The following is a 7,031-nucleotide window of genomic DNA, read 5'->3' on the forward strand; positions in this document are numbered from 1 at the left end:
CTTCTCTGTGAGCTGCTCCTGGTAGACAGGCAGTGGCTGCAGTCTTCTGTACACACAGCAGATGCCCAGAGGACATACAACCTCACAAGTCTGGCAAAGAAGCCATTGTGAACTGACTGGTGCCATCCAACTCAAACTGTTCCCCTCTCCCTCTGTCCTGACCTTCAAATTTGCTGTCAGTCTGTGACTTTGAGCCTGCTGTGTCTAAGTTCTGACATCTGTCCTCCACAACAGCTCATGCGGGTTACCAGTGTAACTCTTCTCTAGGTCATTTCCAAGTTGTCCTGGGTTCTTCCTCAGCCTACACAAAGTACCTGCATAATTTAAGAGAACCAGACAGGAGTGTAGAGGAGCATAGAGAGGAAAGTCAAGTGCCCATCTCAACGCTCTTTCGAGAAAGGCAGAGGAAGCCGTTGATCATGAGAAGTTGGCTGAGTGAAAATGAATGTCTCAGAATCAGAGAGAAGTAAAAGGAACTAAACTCCAAAAGCTGAGAGTTATGACTCTCCAATCAATAGAGGAATCAGGAAAGGCCGTCCCATGCTCTAAGTCAGCTTCTTTACAACAGTGCATTTAAAACCACACTCCATTAGAGAGGGCTGTGCTGGTGGGTCACTCTAGAGAGGAAAATGGTGTTTCGGTGCCCATCAAAGAAAGCTAATGAACTTATGTAAGGGAGGCAGCGGCCATGCAGAGGTCAGCAGAAGGGGGCTTCCTAACCCCACGTGAACTTTAAGATAGGGAATAGGGAGATGTAAAGGACCACAGAGCAAACACCTCTGCTTCCCAACTGTCCCTTTACCTCATCCTGGACACTCCAAGGGTGGGAGCCATAAGTATGGGTCTGACTCACTCAGGGACCTCAGTGCATGACCTTGCAGGGACACGGGAACCATTTGGGTCTACAGTCTAGAGTCATTGGGCCTGTTCCTGGATGGTGTTACTTGTCACACTTCGCACACATTATAGGATGTCACATTCACTCATGCAAACTCATGTGTGCATTTTCATACCCTAAGGAGTACCACATGCACACGCATATACACACACATACATAAACATATAGGCATGCACAAAAATATACACACATACATAGTATGGATATCACATGTATATATATACACAAAAATACACATACACATGGATACATGCACATGCATGTGTATATATGTATTCACATGCATAAACATATAATAGGGTATTACACACCCACATTTGAACATACATACATACATACACATACATACTTATGCACATAAATACGCTCTATAGAATGTCACATGCATATGTATATACATGTACATACGCATGCACATGTGTGCATATGGACACACATACATGCACTACAATAAACCAATGATGCCCTTTTTTGCGCAGTGAACATTTATTGATGGTATTTAAGAGAGTAGGGAGGGCTCTCTAGGCTCTCCTGTTATTATGGGGTCTGGGATGGAAATTGTGAGCGAGATGCTCAGTGTTGGAGGCCGAGTTGGGACAGAGACTCCTCAGCAACTGAGGGCCTCTCTCTTGCTCTCAGTGTCCTTGCTGGGGTGGGTGGTTCAGGGCTTCTTACTCCTTGGAGGCCATATAGGCAATGAGGTCCTTGACCCTGTTGCTGTAGCCATATTCATTGTCATATCAGGAAATGGGCTTTATAAAGTTGTCATTGAGAGCAATGCCAGCCCCAACATCAAAGGTAGAAGAGTGTGAGTTGCTGTTGAAGTCACAGGAGACAACCTGGTCCTCAGTATAGCCCAGGATACCCTTCAGTGGGCCCTCAGATGCCTGCTTCACTGCCTTCTTGATGTCATCATACTTGGAAGGTTTCTCCAGGCGGCATGTCAGATCCACAACGGATACATTGGGGTTAGGAACATGGAAGGCCATGCCAGTGAGCTTCCCGTTCAGTTCTGGGATGACCTTGCCCACAGCCTTGGCAGCACCAGTGGATGCAGGGATGATGTTCTGGGCAGCCCCATGGCCATCACGCCACAGCTTTCCAGAGGGGCCATCCACAGTCTTCTGAGTGGCAGAAATGGCATGGACCGTGGTCATGAGGCCTTCCACGATGCCAAAGTTGTCATGGATGACCTTGGCCAGGGGAGCCAAGCAGTTATTGGTACAGAAGGCATTGCTGACAGTCTTGAGTGGGTTGTCATATTTCTCGTGGTTCACACCCATCACAAACATGGGGTTATCAGGAGAAGGGGCAGAGATGATGACCCTTTTGGCCCCACCCTTCAAGTGGGCCCCGGCCTTCTCCATGGTGGTGAAGATGCCAGTAGACTCCACAACATACTCAGCACCAGCATCGGCCCATTTGATGTTAGCGGGATCTCACTCCTGGAAGATGGTGATAGGCTTCCCGTTGATGACAAGCTTCCCATTCTCAGCCTTGACTGTGGCATTGAATTTGCCATGGGTGGAGTCATACTGGAACATGTAGACCATGTAGTTGAGGTCAATGAAGGGGTTGTTGATGGCAACCATCTCCACTTTGCCAGATGCAGAACAGAAGGCAGCCCTGGTTACCAGGCGCTCAATTCAGCCAAATCTGTTCATACTGACCTTCACCATTTTGTCTATGGAGCAAGGCTGGCACTGCACAAGAAGATGTGACTGTCTATGGAACAGGGAGGTGCAGAGAGCCCCAATGATGAATTCAAAAAACCAGGTAGTCATAAGATCTCCCGAAAGGAACTATGGGATTTAAAAGCATAATCAATGTACCCTTGCTTATTAGCATAAATGAATGTTCCTATTGGTATGTGCTTGCAGACTACACAGTGAACAAGACACTTTGCTCAGAGGTACGGGCCCTTAAAAAAATCATTGAGGACCTGTGCTTGGGTCTGGCCCTTGAGGACTTGTGCTTGGCCTTGCGGGGGTGGGGGGCATCATAGAGAGACAGAGCAAGCTGGGGTGCTTCAAGGCCCCCAGTCTTGTACCTCAGCATTTAGAAAGAAAATGATAATAATAATAATAATAATAATAATAATAATAATAATCAAGCTGACCTCCTAGCAGTTGAATTCACAGGGGGAAAGTCAGTTTGCATTAATCAGCTGGATGCCAGGAGGACTCGCCTCAGCTGCTTCAATGCAGCACAGACTGAAGCCAGAGCTCTCTGGGAGGCTTATAGAGCACAAGATTTACCTCAGTGACTGACTGAGTCATCCCTGGTGGCAGGCAGTGCACTGCCTGGAAACATCAGGACAATGCCATTGGAGGGGGCCTGTGGATGCTCCAAAAGGTTGGCATCCTGATGGACAGGGAGCCCGCAGGGTCCTGTGCTCGGAATTTTATTACACTGAGATTTCTCTACAAGGATTGTGGAATGTTGAGAGTTGGATCAAAGTCAGACCATTGATTCCAAGGCCAAATATGTTACTCTCACCTAGAGCATAAAGCCTTAACACCCTTGTGTCTTTAGCTTGGCTGCAACAGAAAGGATTTTTTTTTTAATCAAAAAATTAAGTTACCAATCTTGTAAAGTACCTCAGAAGTGATTTCATCTAAGCAAGCAAGAGGCAGCCTTCTACGTCTCTCAGAACAACTGAATTTGAATAAGAGAGGTTGGAAGACTAATCCTTCTAAATGCTGGGGGAATAAAACCACTTGCTGAACATATACCAGCCCAGTGCCTATATATACAAATGTCACACAGAGACACTTCGTGGGCTAGGTTCTTCCGACAGTTTGTCTACAAGCCTGCTCCTTGTTAGAATTATCACAAGAGCTTTCAAAAGTCAGTTCACACTCCAGTTAAAAAGCTTTAGGTTGTGACTCAACTGTCAGCTCTTAAAATTCCTCACTGCTTAGACTGTGTAACCAAAGTTAAGGACTTATGCTCCAGGGAAAAACAGGGATCAGGGAGCATTTATGAGCATTTATTTAACTATTCCCTTAATTGTTCAACAAATACACATCTGTTCATATGTATCAAGCATCCACTATGAATCCTGGAAATAAAACAGTGACTTAGAAATAAATGTGGTCTTGGATTTCATTACTGTTCAACTCAACATAAGGAAATCAGTTCATAATATAGTGACCGTGCTAAGTGTTCTGCCCTAGACTGTAGTTCTGTGAGTAGATAAAGTAAGGTGTTTGGGAAGAGGTCAGGTACATCTTCTGGAGATAGTGGCATTTGCAAGTTGTTGCAGGATATTTGATCACATTGCAAACCCTGAGATTGTGTTATTTACTAAAAAAACAAAAAAACTGTTTCTAGTTGTGGTGTGGCTCAGCCCTTAGCACGCACCTTTAATTCCTCTGGAATACAGACACACCTTCAGTACATACATACCTTTAACCCCAAACAATGAAGGTAAAGTTAATTTTCAGAAGGAAGTACCATGTTTGAAAGTGATGTTTAATTGAGCAGCAGACAAAGTGATGAATCAGAGAAAGATTTAATAGAATAGAATATGCCCAATTCTCAGAACAGAGAGGAAAGGGAAGCTACTTGAGAGGCAGTGCAGAGAGAGAAGAGGCAGTTTTACTGGGAGAGTTGTAGAGACAGGTTGCAGAGAGAGGACAAGTTAGACACAAGTGAAGACAGAATGAGTCAGAGAAGAAGAAGGAGCAGAAGATTAGGACAGATTGCCAGAGTTAGTCTGAGGTCAAGCAGAGCAATTCAGGAGAAGCTGAAAGAAGCCAGTTTGAATCAGGTAGCATGGAGAGGAGTTTTGAGCCAGAACAGCTGAGTTGAATCAACCAGAGCTCAGAAAGAACAAGAAAGGGTTAGCTTATTCAACAATCAGTCTCAGAGGCTGAAAACATTCTTGGCCTAGATTAGATAGTATGGAGGCTGGAAGCTTCTAGGCACAAGATTCTGAGAGGACAATTACATCAGGGGAATAAAAGTTAGTGTTACAGTAGACAGATTTTAAAATCGAGTGGAGTCGGTTGACAGGGAGAGGAGAAGACTTTCACGCTTCCTAACTAACAGCATCTGCAAAAGTTTTCAGTCAGGATGGACACTAATGCATCCAAGAAAATGAAAGGAAAAGAAACATGGGAAGCAAGTGGGGCACAGCGACCCGAGGGCTGTGGCGTGAGTGATTCTGGGCAGGCAGACAGGGTGCAGCTTATCCCAGCCTTGAAGGAACCCGTGTCCGTCAAGGCCAAACAGGAGAACAGAGCCATTCAGGACATTTAAATTAATCTAAAAATAGTGTAACAGGCTCCTAGACTTTAGCACAACCGTTGCTATGATGGTAGCACCATGCAGGCCTTGGAACCTAGCACATAAATATTACCATTTTCCAAGATGAAAGCAAAGACTGAATCCATCCACGTCCATAGTTCTGGGAAAGTCCACAGATGTACTACCCTTGTATTTGGGCTTCTGTAGTTTCAATTCTGGCTGTTCTTGATAACTAAACCATGTCAACCTAGGATGTGGTTTTGGTGCTTAAAAATCCCACCCTGAGAAATGCTCTGGATTGCAGTGGGGTCTCGAACACCCAGTGCTGACCTTGGTTTGAGCTCCTGACCGAGTGTAGTCCTCTCTGTTGGATACACGGGTGTCAGTTATGTAGGATTCAGATCTGCTCTGATGTGGATCTTTAACTCTGATGTCCACTTAAAGACACAGCTCCCAAACCAATCACTTTCTGACAGAGATATGACTTCAACATACGAATATTTGGGGAGGCAGTCACATGTCCTATCACAGACTGTCTTTCTATGTCCCATAACAGTGTGATCACATTCAGACTCAGGATTGCTGTCTGCTGAATACTGAGACCCTTAGTGGTGACAGGGACCTGAGTCAACCTTGTTATATGCATGTTGTTGAGCACAACTGGGTAGACTGACAAGATTCCTACATCTTGGGAAGGTCTCCTTCCTCACTGTCACTCAGGGATGCCATGGAGTGGGCGGCTTTGCTGTCCCAGTCCACTCAGGCTGAATCAGCATGCGGAGCAGCCCAGTCTGTAGGAGGAGACAGGAGGATATGGCTGTTCTGTCATGGAACTTGCTCCTGCCTTCCACAAAGGCTACACTTGATCACTAACACTTGGAGAGAGGGCCTCATTATCTGTATTGCAGTACACATGGTTTGGTGAATCAGATGGCACCACTTTTTTTTTTAACTTTTCATTGATTATTTATTATTATTATTATTATGTTTATGTTTATTTTCTCTTTTTTGGTCTTTTTAAAAATTAAATTATTTTATTTATTTATATTCCAAATGTTTTCCCTTTCCCTGTTTCCCCCTCCCAGAGTTCTTCACCCCATCTCCCCCCCCTTCGACTCTAAGAGGGTGCTTTCACCCCCACCTTCACCTCCCTCACCCCCCCACCCCACTTTACCCCCAGCAGCATTCCCCTGTCTCTATATAGGATTAGGCACATTCTCTCCCACTGAGATCAGACAAGGCAGTCCTCTGCTACATATGTGTCAAGGGCTGTGGACCAGCAACAAAGTGCAAAGAGTATGCTCTTTGGTTAGTGGCTCAGTCTCTGAGAGCTCTGAAGGTCTGGGTTAGTTGATACTGTTATTTTTTCCTATGGGGTTGCCATCCCCTTCAGCTCCTTTAATCCTTCCCCTAACTCTTCCATAGGGGTCCCCAATCTCAGTCCAATGTTTGGCTATAAGTATCTGCATCTGTTTCAGTCAGCTGCTGGTAGAGCCTCTCAGAGGACAGCCATGCTAGACCCCTGTCTGCAAGTACAACATGGCATCAGTAATAGTGTCAGAGTTTGGTGCCCGCCCATGGGATGGATCCCAAGTTGGGCCGGTCACAGGATGACCTTTTTCATTGATTCTTTGAGAGTTTCATGTCATGCACCCCAGTTACACTCATCTCCCCATCTTCTCAATGTTGGGGATTTGATTTGTGCTTACATGGGAATCCAAATGTCTGCTACAGGTCTCTGCCACTAGTTGGTCTTTTGACTGGTCAATAAGGAGCCAACAGCCAATGGCTGGACAGGGGGATAGAGGTGGGACTTTTAAGATTCCCAGGCAAGAAACACAGAGAGAGAGAGAGAGAGAGAGAGAGAGAGAGAGAGAGA

At 45.4% G+C, this 7,031-nt stretch overlaps 1 pseudogene; it reads right to left on the reverse strand.

Annotated features, from left to right (window-relative positions):
• Positions 1-1,569: 1,569 nt before the first annotated feature.
• LOC114613425 lies at positions 1,570-2,580 on the reverse strand (annotated as a pseudogene).
• Positions 2,581-7,031: the final 4,451 nt, after the last annotated feature.

The sequence above is a fragment of the Grammomys surdaster genome, unplaced genomic scaffold (genome assembly GCF_004785775.1).
Source record: "Grammomys surdaster isolate TR1022 unplaced genomic scaffold, NIH_TR_1.0 130, whole genome shotgun sequence".
Classification (NCBI taxonomy): Eukaryota; Metazoa; Chordata; class Mammalia; order Rodentia; family Muridae; genus Grammomys; species Grammomys surdaster.